This window comes from Tamandua tetradactyla, chromosome 17 (genome assembly GCF_023851605.1).
Source record: "Tamandua tetradactyla isolate mTamTet1 chromosome 17, mTamTet1.pri, whole genome shotgun sequence".
NCBI classification, from domain to species: domain Eukaryota; kingdom Metazoa; phylum Chordata; class Mammalia; order Pilosa; family Myrmecophagidae; genus Tamandua; species Tamandua tetradactyla.
Genome location: NC_135343.1, coordinates 74479484 through 74495959, shown reverse-complemented (window position 1 = coordinate 74495959; position 16476 = coordinate 74479484). Strand labels below are relative to the sequence as shown.

The following is a 16476-nucleotide window of genomic DNA, read 5'->3' as shown; positions in this document are numbered from 1 at the left end:
CCCAAATATATGTATTTTTAACTTTTATAGATTTACCAAGTTGGTCTCCAAAGTTTGATTCTGATTTCACAACAGTGTGTCAATCTGGTAAGTGAAAATAATGATCTTAGAGTTTTGATTTGAATTTCTTTAATTATGATTCTGGTAATAATATTTAAGTGTCATGCTGAGAACATAAATTGCTTAAAATTGCCTTAAATCATGGCCAATGGAGAATGAGATGTTTTCTGCCCCAGTTGTGTGAAGTGGGGAGGGGAATGGCATAACCTTCCATAACATTTTCCCGCCCGCTTTCCATGGAGCTGTGAGAGGCAGACTGGCTGGGATTGGAGCACACCTCTCAGGTTACCAGAAAGGTGGGGAAATCCTGCCAGGAAGGGGCCTAATCTGTCTGCGTGGGAGACAGAAATTTACTCACCCAAGCCCAAGCTCTCCTAGACGTTCCACATTCTGCTTCCTGCTTCTGTTCTGGACTGAAGCCTCCCTTCAGGTTTGTACCCGAACCAGCAGGCCAGGCTTCTGCGCTGACAGCGCTGCTGGCGGCTGAGCCGCTGCCTCTGGCTTCACTGGGCAGGGTGCTGTTTTGAGACCACAGCTCAGTGACAAGGAACAGCGTTATGGAACCGCAATGTAAGCCATGGTGAGGGCTGGGCGGAACAGGCAGAGCAGCCAGTGTTTGAGAAAGATGCTGCCAGAGGAAAGACCCAAAGGAAGATATATCTTTCTTTCTTTTTTAAAAAAATATTTTTATTGACAAATCTTCACACAGATACAGTCCATACATGCTGTACAATCAGTGACTCACAATATCATCGCATAGTTGTGTATTCATCACCATGATCATTTTTTAGAACACGTGCATCACTCTAGAAAAAGAAATAAAGAGAAAAAAGAAAAAAGAAAAAACTCGTACATTCCATATCCCTTATCTCTCCCTCTCATTGACCATTAGTATTTCCATCTACCCAATTTATTTTTACCCCTTAGGCTCCTATTATTTATTTTATTTTATCCATATTTTTTACTCATCGTCCCTACCCTGGATAAAATGAGCAACAGACACAAGGTTTTCACAATCTCACAGTCACGTTGTAAAGTTATATCTTTATACAATCATCTTCAAGAATCAAGGCTGCTGGAACACAGCTCAACAGTTTCAGGTACTTCCCTCCGTCCACTCCAATACACCATAAACTCAAAAGGGATATCTGTGTATGATGCACAAGAATAACTTCCAGGAAAACCTCTTGACTTTTTGAAATGTCTCAGCCACTGACACTTTATTTTGTCTCATTTCTCTCTTCCCTCTTTTGGTAAAGAAGGCTTTCTCAATCCCTTGATGCCAGATTCCAGCTCATCCTGGGAGTCCTGTCCCACATTGCCAAGGAGATTTACACCCCTGGGAGAAGCTTTATCTTTTATCGAGGACTGGGGGTGAGGTGGATTAAAGGCATACTTGAGTCTCTGATGGAAGCTCACAAGCTCCTCTACTAGACTCTGAGCTCTACGAAGTAGGGACGGTGTCTATTTTATTCGACCACACATCCTGGGCCAGTGCCAACAATGGGCACACGGCACATATCTGTCGGATACATTCATGAATTGGGGGAGGGTTCAGGGATGCTCTGCAGTCCATCCCCAGACATCCCATCCACAGTTCCAAGATAGGTACCCCTGAATTAGAGAAGCCCCTCCCCTTTGTTGCGACCCAGTTTGGCAGCTCACAAAGAGTCAGAGGATCAGACCTAGGGTTCTTCAATGTGCGTCTTGGGTGAGTTGCTATTTCATTACCTTCCTCAGTTTCCAGATCTGTAGAAGGGGATAATGATAGTAGCTACCTCATAGATTAAGATGAGGGGTAAGTGGGTTGATTCTTGTGAAGTGCTTAGAATAGGGCCAGGGTCCTAGTGAACTGTCAGTAAATGTTCCAATTCTCATCTGGGCCTGCAGACTGCCCAGCTCTGCTCATTCCTACCTGCAGATACCCTGTGCCTCCTCAACCCACTCCTGGATGAGGTTGCCAGGGGTCACAAATAAAAGTGCAGGATACCCAGGTATATTGAGATTTCAGATATACAACACCAAAAATTTTTAGTATCTACATCTCATGCAATACCTGGGACATACTTATACTAATATATTATTCATTATTTATCTGAAATTCAAATTTATCTGGGTGTCCTGTATTATATCTAACAAGTTTACTGCTAGACTCATTGTCAGGAATCCCTTTCTCTCTTTTCCTAGCAAGAAATTATAAAAATTTTACAGTATTTTGGGTTATTTTTTAAGACATTATTTCACTATTTACAATAGCGTGTATTCTTTTCAAAAGAACATTCTCATTCACTACAGCATTCCTAAACGTGTGTGATAGGAAGAAGAGCCTGGGATCCTGGAGTCCACCCAAGACCAACCAAACAGAAACCCCAGAGGACAGGCTGGGGCACTTGTGTTTCTGACAAATGCCTTAGGTGATGCTCAGGAAAAGGCAAGTCTGAGAAACAGTGATCACCTCTCTGCTCCAGAGAAGAGAGCAAAGCATTCCTACCTGGGGATATTTAGTCTCCACAGGGCTTGAGGTCCATGGGAAAAAAAGGTATGAGAAGACTCTTTTGCACATGGAAAATGCTTGATAAATATCTGCAGACTAAATGAACGACGCGACCTCGGAACAAGACACAATCTGGGCTGTGAGAGATTCCACAGCTATGCCACCAGCATGCGCGCAGGCTCAGTGATGTTTAAATATTGTGGACCTGGGGCTGCCCCGAGGGGAGCATTGGGGGGGGGGGGCCTGGGAAGGAAGGCTGGTGAACCTTACTCTGTCTCCTGAGAGACTGTCCAGAATCCCCTGGCTGGTTCCCATTCTCCAGTCTCAGATTCCTTGTATTGTTGCCCCTTTACTTTGATTTCTCAGGCTTCTGAGCTTTTTAGTCTTTCAAAATCGCTACAGGTAAAATGTTCTTTTAAATTCCACTTACATTTTCTTTCTCTGTTTTATTTTAATGCCACTCACTAATTTCCCATCTCTGACATTATTATTTGGCTTCGGAGCCAAAGATTTCTTAATAATTCAGCCTTTCTCTTGTAATGTGAATTTTTACTAAAATAAAATATAAATTTAGTAAAGTGTGTAAGGGCTGAATTGACAACCATGAAAATTTCACAAAGCGCGTACAACTGTATGAGCATCACGGGACCAAAGGAGCCAACCCAAAAGGCCCCCAGGCTGTCCTCCCAATGCCCAGCAGCCCCGCCCAGGGGGCCCCACCTGACCGCTCACTTCACAGCTGAGTTTGGCTTCTTCTTGAACTTTACAGACTCATACCGTATGCACTCTTCAGTGTCTGCCTCCTTCACCAGAATTACGTTTGTAAAATTTATCCACGTTGAGTGTACTTACTGTGTAGTGTCCCAACCTTTGAGTACTCCAGTTTATCCATTGTACTGTTGATGGCCATTTCAGTAGTTTCTAGTTTTTGATCATTTCAAATAACCTGAACATTCTCTTGCATGTCTGTTGGTGAAAGCCTTTAGCAATGGAATTGTGGAATCACAGTGGGTGCATATATTCAACGCTAACAGACAATGCCAAGCATTTTTTCTGAGTGCTTGCACCGATTTACACAATGCCACTTGCTCCACTCCTTGACAACACTTGGTATTATCTTCTTCACCGTAGCCATTCATGTGCGTATGTAGTCCTACTTTTCTCTTAGATACAATTTTTTGTGTGTGTGTGCAAAGTAGCCATTTAAAACAGCAACTTGGGGCTACAAGGCCAAGGATGCCAAGCAAGGTCCTGGGCCCTTCCCGCACCCATCCTGAAGGCCTAAGAGCGCTCCATGGGGTGCAGGTGGGGGTGGGGCGGGGAGACATCTTCCAGCTCTGCCGGTATCACTTTTTCTGTGGGCTCCCTTGAGCTTCTGTGGTCCATGCCCTGGGCCCCCAGCCCTCCCCACCCCCACCCTGCCCCCCAGCTCTCCACCCCATTTGGGGATCCACTTCAGGGGTGTATCATCAAAATAGAGGATGGTAGTTGTTCTAGTTTGCTAGCTGCTGGAATGTGATATATCAAACAGAATGGCTTTTAAAAAGGGGAATTTATTAAATTGCAAGTTTACATGTTCTAAAGCCATGAAAATGTTCAAATTAAAGCAAGACTATAGAAATGTCCAATATAAAGCATCCAGGAAAAGATACCTTGGTTCAAGAAGGCCGATGACGTTCAGGGTTTCTCTCTCAACTAAAAAGGCGCATGGTGAACATGGTGACGTCTGCTAGCTTTCTCTCCAGGTTTCTTGTTTCCTGAAACTTCCCCAGGGGCATTTTCCTTCTTCATCTCCAAAGGTCTCTGACTGCATGGGCTCTGTAGCTTTTTCCAAAATGGTTGCCTCTTAAAGGGTTCCCGTAAGCAACCCCACCTTGAATGGGTGGAGACACATCTCCATAGAAACCATCTAATCAAAGTTACCACCCACAACTGGGTGGGTCACATCTCCATGGATAATCAAAAAGCTCCCACCCAGCAATACTGAACGAGGATTAAAGTCATGGCTTTTCTGGGGTCCACAATGGATTCAAGATGGCGCAGTGGCAATGGGGATTATTTCCCATTATCCATTGCTCACTATGGGCCTTTTTCTTTTTTCCCTCTAATCCCGCCGGCCGTGTAAGGAATATTTATTGAGCACCTGGGCTTCCGTTTTGGTTTATAGACCTTGGCAGAAATGCAGGTTAGTCAAGAAATACTGCAGTTGGGTTGTTATGTAAAGGAAAAGTACAAAACATAGGGAGAGCTAGGAGTATTTAAGAAGGAACCAATCTAATGAGGAGAAGGATTGGCCAGCAAGGAAGACTCCCCTGAAGGAAAATATTTGATCAGACAATTTAAGGGTAAGTAGGAGTTCACTAGAAGAAAGGCTGTGGTTGTGGGACCCACCACCAGGGAAGGGCTGTCCTGAGGCTGGTGGGACTCAGAACCCTGTGAAGGGCACTGGAGGCAGCCAGAGGGTAAGGCTGTGGGGACACCTCTGCTCACCTTTGCTGCTCTAGTACCTAAAAAGTGTTTGTTGAATGCCAAATGAATGCTCTAAGGGCTCCAGGTTTATCCACTGATTACACCCGACTATGTGCTGGGTGAGTACTATCCATTGATTGTGCCGCTACTATGTGCTGAGTGATTACTGTGTGCAGAAAGCTCCCATGCCAGAGAGTTCCAGCATTCCAAGGCATCCACAGACATGCAAGGGGAAGCCCTCTTTCTGCCACCCCAGCATCTGGCGTTCTGGTTGCAGGATCCCACCAGTGTGTCCTCACGTTCGTCAAGGCTAGTAGGAAAAAGAGAGAAAGGAAAAACAGTCATGATATAATGTGTATTCTCTGGCACAAATTGAGACCATTATTTATGATTATTTGATCCATTTGACCATTAGATACATTTTTTTTTTGTGATCATTTGGGTGTTTTCACTGCAAATATTTCTAGGTACTTAAGTTCATACAATGGTTTTCTAGATTATATATGACCCAAAAAAATCCGAATGTTCTTCCTGGGCTCAGCTTGTTAGGGAAATGTCACCCACAGCCAGAAAACCTTTCTGGCAAACACAGTGGCACTAACATCCAGTGTGCCCCTCCAGGGAAGAGAAGGCAGGCTGTGGTCTCTTGGAAATCTTTCCAATATCTCCCTGATTCACAGTTCTGACAAAATATATTTTTGGGGTGTGAACATTTGGGATATGTCAACATTTTTCTTTCCTTTAAAGCACTACATATTCTGAGCTGAGACAAAAAGAAAGCTCCTACCTCTTTTTAGGGGAGACCAGTCTTGCTATAAGAATTGTTTGGTCCTGTCCATGCTGAGTGATAGGGCAGTAAGGAAGAGTTGCTAAGCAACACTCCACATCTCCTGAAAGCACATCATCTCCTAGCAACCCCACTGCCTGGTCCTGACTCTCACACTGATGAGTGGAACCAAGGCAGGGGGCCATTGCCTGATAGGCCAACTTCATAGGCATTCACTCTTACAACAACTGGATTTATTGAATTCCTACTAGACTCCTTACTGGGCATGGGGGATGCAGAGATAAAAAGATGCCTCTGCCTCCAATGTGAGTTCAGCCTGGTTTTAGAGAGAAATACCGTAATAAATGATTAAATCTTAGTGCAGCAAGTACTACTGTAAAGAAATGAAAAAATGTATTATCTGAACAGTTGGCACCAGAGTTCCTCATAGGGAAGGAATTGTCTTTATTTGGGGAAAAAATAACTCGATAAACTCCTAGGGCAGGGTGTGGCAACTGCAGTTGTGGCTGGGAGTTCCCTAGAGAGAGAGGAAGAAAAGGGAAATGGAGGAAGTCTTCCCCGCAGTGAGAAATCCTAGATGGAGAGTGGTTTGACCAGGCATGCCAATTTTAAGCACTGGGCTTTATTGACCCACTTCCACTGGCCCATAAACCTTTAGTAAACATCCTGCTGCTCTCGGCAGCTTTCTGTTCACTGAAACTGGGAAGGAGGGGCTCGACTCTTGCTTTGGGTTGATGCCAGAGCAGAGATAAAGGAATCGCTGTACAGACAGGGCAAAGAACAAACCGTTTGACCAAAATGAAGGCGGGACAAAAGTGACCTTGAGAACACCAGCAAGCGCAGTTGCCTGAAAATTCAGAGAACTGGAGATGGTGGTGGGCTTCCATAACCTGAGAAACTCTGTAAAGAGGGTTGGAATCAATCCTTACTAGATCTTAGAGGAGGGTGAGACCCCAGCCAACACCTGGTCTGCCTGCTGTGGAGGTGATGGCAAGAGCTTCTCATTTTGCATGGCGAGTAAGGAAAGGTGCTCAGGGAAGGTGACTCCCAAACTAACCCCCAAGGGGAAAGAGTTTGGGGAGGTGCTGATGAGAAGGGAACAACTGGTCATGACTATCTGCGAATTGGGGTTTCAAACCTTGGAAGATACAGAAATTATTATGGAGCAACGTGGCCCTGTTTAGTTGGCAAAGGTGGAAACCTCAGAGATGACATCCTACCTTCTGAAAAAACAACTATAAATCTCTGCCCAATTCAAATATTATGATGAGTTTGGCCCTGCCTACTGTCAACTTGAGAAATAGCAAATTAAGCTACAAGACCACAAAGGCATTTATATGGGGTCTGAGGATTGCCATTTGGGGAGCACAGATTCAGGTAGGAACCCAAACCCTATCCTCCCTGTTGCCATCTCCAGGCCAAGGTTTTTAAAGGAAAAGAAGAGTAGGTAAATTGGTGGTGGCTGGTGGATATTTGAGGTACCCCGATTATCCTTCAGGTTGGTTAATTGATTCTTTATTTTATGGCGTGTTTATGGTGTCCAGATGTCCTAAGGGTTTTGCGGGACATTGTGATTTGAGGCTTTGCATATTTTGTGATATCTGGCTGAGACCTGCATAAACGCAGCCTCCAAAATGACCTCACAACTCCATTTAAAATCTATAAGCCTTAGGATCTCTATTTCGTTTTATTTCTTTCAACATTACCTTCAAGATTCTTCCTGTGTCTAGAAACAGATAGATAGATAGATAGGTAGATAGATGGATGGATAAAGAAAAACCCACTTGAGTCTCTTAAGAAAATCTTTATATAGTCACAGGTCTCACAAGAGCTCTGACTGTGTGTGTCCCGGGCTTAAGAGCAGGATGAAACAATGCCAAGTGAACATTCTGTGATATCTCTGTTTCTTACGTGAGAATTCGGAAAGTATTTGTGTTGTTAATATTTTGCTTGCCTCCTTAGTATGGGGGGTGGAAAAAATATGTACTGCACATACAAAGGTTAAGAATCGCTCCTTTCCCTGGAATTTCCGGGGCTTGTGGTGACATGTTTTACTGCTTTCAGGTCTGACTCTGGTGATCTCAGAGCTCAGGGCAAAATTGACTCTTTGTACCAGACAGGGCTAAACAGGTGGAAAATTTGCTTGAACAGCTCAGACCTCGGGCAATGGGTATGCAGAGGTGTTCCTACATGCCTTACTGTGGAATGCTTCTCTTTTCATTTGCACCTAAGCCAAGTGATTTGTTAGCTGACTCCTTCAAGGGGTGGTAAGGAAGAATTCCCTATGGGCCAAGAGAGAGCCTTCAGTGAGGTGTGGATGATGCCACTGGCAAAAGCTGTCCTTTCAATGGCAAGGAAGATGAAAGTGAGAGACCTGGTTCCCATTTTCACCCATGATTTCCAGCGACCTGTAGTGAGCAGTGGGAAGGCAAAAAGTGCAAGGCTGTCTACCAACATCCAAGGAAGGAGGAGGCAGGAAGGGGAGCTCTTTGGCTCTGATCTTTTCGGCTGGTTGGAAAGGACTTTTCTTGAGTATTTCTCACAAAAAAGCAAAACTCTGAGTGTCTTCAACTCGAGGAACTGCATTGTATGTAAATGCTTGTTGAAGGAATAGATGCATGGATGAGTTGGGTAAATAAATTCAATCTTCCTCATTGGTCATCGCAATGCACGATCACCCACATACATCCTACCTGTTCCTGTAGGAAGCAGAGTTCATCTTTCAGTGAAACATAGCGACAGCTGTGCTGAGGCCCTACAGCAGGCAGGTTGGGAAATGGGAGCGTCCTGGAAGGCCAGCACCCAACAGCGTTTGTTCTATTCCACTGCATTCAACAAATCTCCACCCTGAGCAAAGACAGGGAGGTGCATGAAGGACGAAAGACTGGACCCAGACTTAAAACCAGGACTTTACTTTTTTTTTTTTATAAATTATTTATTAATTAAAAAAAATTAAGAACAAACAAACATAAACATTAACATATAATTCCATTCTACATATATATTCAGTAATTCTCAATATCATCACATAGTTGCATATTCATCATTTCTAGAACATTTGCATCAATTCAGAAAAAAAAATAAAAGGATAATAGAAAAAAAAAGATTATACATATCATACCCCTTACCCCTCCCTTTTATTGATCACCAGCATTTGAAACTAAATTTAATTTAACATTTGTTCCCCCTATTATTCATCTTTATTCCATATGTTCTACTCGTCTGTTGATAAGGTAGATAAAAGGAGCATCAGACACAAGGTTTTCACAATCACACAGTCACATCGTGAAAGCGGTACCATTATACAATCATCTTCAAGAAACATGGCTACTGGAACCCAGCTCTACATTTTCAGGCAGTTCCCTTCAGCCTCTCCATTACATCTTGAATAACAAGGTGATATCTACTTAATGTGTAAGAGTAACCTCCAGGATTACCTCTCAACTCTGTTTGGAATCTCTCAGCCATTGACACTTTGTCTCATTTCACTCTTCCCCCTTTTGGTCGAGAAGGTTTTCTCAATCCCTTGATGCTGTGTCTCAGCTCATTCTGGAATTTCTGTCCCACGTTGCCAGGAAGGTCCACACCCCTGGGAGTCATGTCCCATGTGGACAGGGGGAGGGTGGTGAGTTTGCTTGTTGTGTTGAGGCCTTTACATTTTCATGGTCTTGGGCCACATTCTGATGGGCGTGGACCTATCACAAACAGGATCAATTAAAGATCTTATTTCAGTTTCGTTACGGCCCAACTGAATCAGGTTGGGCCATATGACTGGAGTCCTTTAAAAGAAGATTGAGTGACTGTGTGATTGTGAAAACCTTGTGTCTGATGCTCCTTATGTCCAGGGTATGGACAGTTGAGTAAAAAATATGAACAATAAATAAATAAATAAATAATGGGGGGGACAAAGGGTAAAATATATGGGGTAGATGGAAACACTAGAGGTCAATGCGCTGGTTTGAAAGGATGTATGTACCCTTGAAAAGCCATGTTTTTAAATCAAAATCCCGTTTCATAAAAGGCAGAATAATCCTTATTCAATACTGTATGTAATTAGATCATCTCCCTGGAGATGTAATCCAATCAAGAGTGGTTGTTAAACTGGATTAGGTGACGACATGTCTCCACCTATTCGGGTGGGTATTGAATAGTTTACTGGAGTTCTTTAAAAGAAGAAACATTTTGGAAAATGAGAGATTCAGAGAGAGCAGAGCAGAATGACACAGCCACCAGAAGCTGAGAGTCCATCAGCCAGCGACCTTTGGAGATGAAGAAGGAAAATGCCTCCCGGGGAGCTTCATGAAACAGGAAACCAGGAGAAGAAGCTAGCAGATGACACCATGTTCTCCATGTGCCCTTCCAGATGAGAGAGGAACCCTGACTGTGTTTGCTGTGTGCCTTCTCACTTGAGAAACCCTGAACTTCATTGGCCTTCTTGAATCAAGGTATCTTTTTCTGGATGCCTTAGATTGGACATTTCTATAGACTTGCTTTAACTGGGACATTTTCTCAGCCTTAGAACTGTAAGCTGGCAACCTATTAAATTCCCCCTTTTAAAAGCCATTCCGTTTCTGGTATATTGCATTCCGGCAGCTAGCAAGCTAGAACAGTTGATGATAGGAGGGGTAAGGGGTACGGTATGTATGAGTTTTTCTTTTGTCTTTTTATTTCTTTTTCTGGAGTGATGCAAATGTTCTAAAAGGTGATCTTGGTAATAAATACACAACTATGTGATGATATTGTGAGCCATCAATTGTACACCATATATAGAATGTATGTATGAAGATTTCTCAATTAAAACAAAAAAGGAAGAAGATTGGTATTCAAACACAGAGAGAGAAATCCACTGGAAGAAGCTGGAAGTCAGTAGAACCCAGAGGAGAGAGAAGACATCACCATGTGCATTGCCATGTGACAGAAAAGCCAAGGATTCTGATGCCTTGATTTTGGACTTCTCCAAGCCTCAAAACCATGGGTCAATTAATTCCATCCATTTGTTTAAGCAATAATAATAATAATAATAATAATAAAAAAGCCAGGCCATTAGGTTACCATGTTTCTATTTTGTCAGTGTATCAAGGAGGGGGTGTCCATGAGAAATTAATTCACACTAACTGAACTTTGGAAACCAGAATGCTGGCTGACACATTGAATAGGAGGTATATCTGTTATCCGTGGACCCTGCCCAAGCATTTTACACCTTGTCAAGTTGTCCTTCAAGTATGAAGTTGACAGACCTTCTCTAGTGTCATAGGAAAGCAGCCCCCACAGGTCCTTAAAAAATGTACTTGCAAATGAAGTCCAACCAATCAAGACGTGGGTCCAAATTATAAATGAAGGAAGGGATAAGCCATGGTAAAAACTGTGGTAAAGAGGAGTGACTCCATTTAAACAAACGACTAAGATGATAATACTGTAGAATTGAGGGTTTTAGAATAAATTAAAAATAATGAACCTTGACAGTATAAAACTAGCAGACTCAGGAGGGTTGGGGAGAGGAGGCAGGTGGAAATGAATGAGTGTTAGCTTCATCTCTCATTGCAATTAGTAGATACTGTCCAGAACTAAATGTGTTTTAAAATTGTTGCTACCTACTTGTGCTTTTCATAAACCCTTTCCTTAACATTACTGGGCTATTTTAGGAACTAGTATTTTTATGAAGAAACATTTACCTAAAATTCAGTCATTCCTTCTGTTTTACCTCAGTTTCCTTTTCATTTGTTAAATTCAAGTACAATTTCACTCAATATTTAATATTTAAGATAGGCTGTATGGATGCATGCACTAAGCATAAAGATTGATACAATTTTTAAAAACTGTTCATCAAAAGATATCAGTAAAACAGTGAAAGGGAAGGCCCCAGAATATGAGAAGGCATCTGCCACACATAGAATTAAGAGAAGGTTCATATACAGAATATGTAAATAACTGAACAAATCAATAAGAAAAGTCAGATAATCTAGTAGAAAAATCAGGCAAGAGACTTGAACAGACACTTCACAAAAAAGATATCCCAAATGCCTGATAAATATGTGGAAGGGTGCTCAATCACATTAGTTTTCAGAGAAACACAAATTGAAAACACAATGAGCCACCGTAGCAGAGCCAGAATAGCTAAAATGAAAAAAAACAAATGAATTGACAATATCAAGTATAGACAAATTTGGGGTGCGTGGAATTCTCACACACTTCTTGTGACATGGTAAATGGAAGCACTTACCCTGTCAAATTCTTTGGCCTTTTCTATTAAAGTTGAACATACACATATTCTATGAACCAACAGTTCTACTCCGTGTATTACACTAGAAATGTTTACATATGTGCACCAAACATGTACGGGAATGTTCACAGAAACATGACTTATAATAGCCCCAAATGGAAATAAGCCAAATGCCCAATGACAACTGAATGCATAGATAAACTGTGGACTACAGTGGAATACTATACAGCAATGAAAATGACCTACAGATGGGTACAACAATGTTTGTGGAGCTCAGAAGCAGAATTTTGAATGAAAGAGGAGAGACAGAAAATAATACTATTTAATTCCTTTTTATAAGCAGTTACAAGGGAGAAAAACTAAGAAAAAAGTAAATAAAAAAATAAGAAAAAAGTTATAAGGAAAGGCAAGTCTAAGCTATGGTGTTAAAAGTCAGGAGAGTGGTATCTTTGGGGAAGAGGGAGAGAACAGTGATTGGGGGAACTCATGGGGGGACTTACGGGGGTGGGTGGGATGCAGCTTTGGGGATACTGGCTGTGTCCTCTTTCTTGACCTAAGTGACGGTTACACAATTGTGTTCATTTTGTGATAATTCATTGAATTTACAATTTTGATCTGTTCCCTTTTCTGTGTGTAGACTGAACTTTAATTAAAAGTTTTAAAAATTAAAATAAAAAATATAAAAAGAGGATAGGTGATATCTCACTTTAGTACAATTGTTTTTTATCCATCTCTGTTTGTGTATATTTGCATAGATACATTTCTGTAAGGCTGTTCACTAAATATTCATGGAAGTTATTTCTGTGTAGTGGGATTTGAATCTATTTTAAAGTTTCCATGGACTTTTCTATATTGTTTGAATTTCTATAATGCACCCATCATTTCTACAGAAATTCAATGATGGCATTTTGCAACAAAGCAAAAAGATCCTTGCTTAATGGGAAAGATGGAGGGAAACAAAGATGCATTAGAAGAGGAATAAATGTAGTTAGGACAGTTGAGCAACAGAGCAGACCAGTCTGCTTTATAGAATAGTAATCTCCTTACTTTGGAAGTGTCTGAGCAAAAGAGGATAAAGCATTCCCTTTGGGTATTTTTTCACTGCTAAGCAACTACCAGCTTTCAAAGTTGATGAGTCTATGATTCCACAATCCTGCTTTAGATTGGCTGCTGGGAGGCACCTCCACCTCATCAAAGCATTCTCCCTGTAGCCAGCTGGAGGAGGGGTTATTTCTGGAAATGATTCCTAGACATGTCTTGTCTCTTTGCTGGCATGTGGATTCTTGTCAGCTCTGAACACAGAAGCTCTTCCCTTTAATTTGGGTGTTTCAGCAACTTTCCTACCTTTTGCCTCAGGTGTTTCTGCCCTAAATTTAGGTCTCATTTCACTTTGGTTTGTATAGTTCTTCTTTGATTTTTGAAGACTTTCTAAGTCAAAAGTCCATTTTCATTTCCCCTCTCCTAATATAGTTGTGAATTTCAGAATCACCATGTCTATTAGGTATATATTTGGTCAATAGAAGACTGAAAATGATAAGACCTCCTTTTTAGTTACTTAACAATGATTGAGGCACTTCCTGTGTGCAGAGAACACTCAACACTGTGTATATTCTAGAATGAAGTTCTATGGAAGTAAGAATACTTATCTGTTTTCTTCATTGATGAATCCCCAGCACCAGAACAAGGCCTGGCACAGTAGATAGTCAATAACTATTTTACGAATGAATGAATGAATGAATGAATGAAGCACCATCTTTGCTTGCAAGGATATCTGGCTAGTAGAGGACACAGACATGCAATTAAATAAAGACATGCAAGGTAGAGAATATGTGAGAGGTCAGAAGAGGGAAGAATTTGTTTTTGAGGATCAGGGAAGATATTGAGCTGAGCTTCTGAGCTTCAATGGGTGAGCAAGATTTTGATAGAATGAGAAATGCATGGGAACCATTTCTGGTAAAGGGAAGAACCCAGACAAAGAAGGGAACACTGTACATTCAGGGAAAGGCAAGTCATCTGGGTGTAGGAGAGGGTGGAATGGTGATCAGAGGTGTGACCGAGGAGAGATTGTGAAGGTTTTTGAATGACATGCTGAGAAATTTAGGTAGATTACATAGACGGCAGGTAGGGTCCATTGAGTTTTTGATCAAGGGAATGACATGGTCATCTCTATATTTTAAAAAAGTAACTCTGGTGTCAGTTAATCTTATGCTTAAAAATAGCTTGATTCAAGGCAGAGAGATCAGTAGAAAGCTATTGTCCTAATAGAGGGAAGAAGTATAATGAGCCTGAACTAGGACAGTGGTGTTGGGAGTAGAAAAGAGAGGGCAAATTTGAGAGGCTGTTCAATGAAATGGTTCAGTTTGGGTCCTCCATGAACATACCCACCTGGGATTTGTGCAAGAGATTGTGAGATATACCTGTGAATGATAAAGTTAAAGCACCAGTGAAGATAGAAGAACCTTCAGATCACAAAGCCAATCTAACACCTGTGAAGGAGAAGGAAGGAGGCAGGGTTGATGAGGAGAGGCTCAGTTTAAGAACATCTCTACCAGGCTGATGGGGAGTCCTCAGGCCAAGGTCACCCTTTAAAGGAGTCCCACATCTTGCAGGAATGGGCCTGCATACGTACCTGTGCTGTGCTCTGTCCTTAGCTGGGAGCAGCCCAAAACTTACAGAAAATTGGAGGTACGGAAGTGGGGGAAATCAATTTTACTCAGAAGTCTGTAGCTAGACATCTGAGTGGATGCTAATGTCATTAAGAGAAGAAGAGAATATAGTAGAAGGAACAAGTTTTATGGGGGACATGAATGGGTTTGACTTCTAACATGTTTAACTTGGAAGAACCAGTGGGGCATCCAAGGGATATATACTGAAGATAGTTGGAAATCCAAGCATGTGCATGGCAGAGACTAGTAACTGCTCACCAAAATGTGTTCTTCCACTCTGTGAGCTCACCACTTAGCTATATTTCCAAGCCCTCCTTGCATCTAGGTCTTACAATGTGACTGATTTCTAGCCAGTGCAACATGAGGAAGGTGTATCACTTCCAGACCTGGTCCTTAAGACTTCCAACACATGTTTCTTTGTGACTCTTGTCTTTCTACGAGCTGGCACTGACAGGCCTCCATGGAGCGACATGCTGAAAGTGGCAGAGCTTCCACCAACCTGAATCTCTGAACGAATGCATGGAATGGAATCTCTCTGTCTACTTAGCATGGTTTTGGGGTGAATCATGAGCAAAAAATAGGTTTCTATTGTGTGTAGAGGCCCTAATCTATTTGGGGGTCTGTGTATAACAGTAGATGGCTTGTCCTAACTAACCTAACTAACCCTAACAGTAACCCTAAGATTGAAAAAAGAGGTCCAGGCTAGAGATGCAGCTGCAGGAGTGGATGAAGGAGTACTTTGAAAACACAGAAGAAGAGAAGAAAGCTGAAGAAAAACAGGAGGACAACACAAGCTCTACATCTAGGGGCCAGGAAGATGCTGAGGAGCTAGGAAAGACAGCCACGCCCTTAACCCAGTCCATTAGGAGGGCCTGGTGTCATTACAGCTCTTTTTCAGAAGAAAAAAATGAGGTCAGGAGAGATTTGTCTAAGGTCATTTGGTGGCAGAAGCAGAAGCAGAAGCAGAACCCTGCTCAGATTCCCAGCTGTCACCCTCAGTCCACGCCACGCATTTCTCCTTCCATAGCACCCAGCAACCCAGCCAGCTCACCTTTAATCCCCCTCCTCCTGTCATGGGACTGCTTGATCCCCACTTGTAGGCTCAGCTGTTCATCCTTCTGTGGACAATGTTGACCTGTGAGAAGAGATAAATCCTCTGGGCTCATTCCGTGTCTCAGCCTCGGGTGTCCATGGTCAGCACTCAGCACTGCCCGTCCTTGTGCCCCAGTTTAGCCAGCTGGGCATCTGCCTTGTCCCTGAGACTCAGCTCCACCTTCTGCCCCATTCTCATAAGTGGGCTGTGGTCTAGTTTCTGGTGCCGAATGCCCTGTTCAATTAACGTGCTTAGAATATCAGTCACTTCCTTATACTGGAACTCTGCTTTGTTGTTCTCTTAGGTACAGAGCCCCACCCTGAGCCCCGGCCCAAGACTCCTTGTTTAGGTTTACTGGCTCCTTTGTACCCCAATACATTAGAGCCTGTTTTTCACTCTTGCTCTGGGCTTTCAAGTTTTATCTGCCAGGCAGAACTTTCTTTCCACTCAGCAGCTGCTGCTGGGACTGTGTCCCACCCCTGCTGTCCCCAGCCGTGCCACCTGCCCGACTCCAGGCACTGCCCCACCCCCACCCCCTGCTCACCCAGCTGCAAGCCACTGACCACATTCACAGCAGGTCCCAGACACGTCACCACCACCCCCCATCAGAAGACAGGGCTCTGACTGAGAGTTGCCAACATCTACTTCTGAAATGGAGCCAAGGCTTCGTTATTTGAGCCTTATTTG

The 16476-nt window shown here is 42.7% G+C and overlaps 1 long non-coding RNA gene across 1 annotated transcript; it reads right to left on the bottom strand.

The window, feature by feature from the left end:
• Positions 1-4093: 4093 nt before the first annotated feature.
• Positions 4094-16162, bottom strand: LOC143661760 (uncharacterized). Its single transcript, XR_013164810.1, has 3 exons — positions 15748-16162; positions 8504-8657; positions 4094-5333 (listed from the first exon to the last, which is right to left on the bottom strand). It is a non-coding gene; the product is annotated as an uncharacterized LOC143661760 (long non-coding RNA).
• Between the last annotated feature and the right edge of the window lie 314 nt (positions 16163-16476).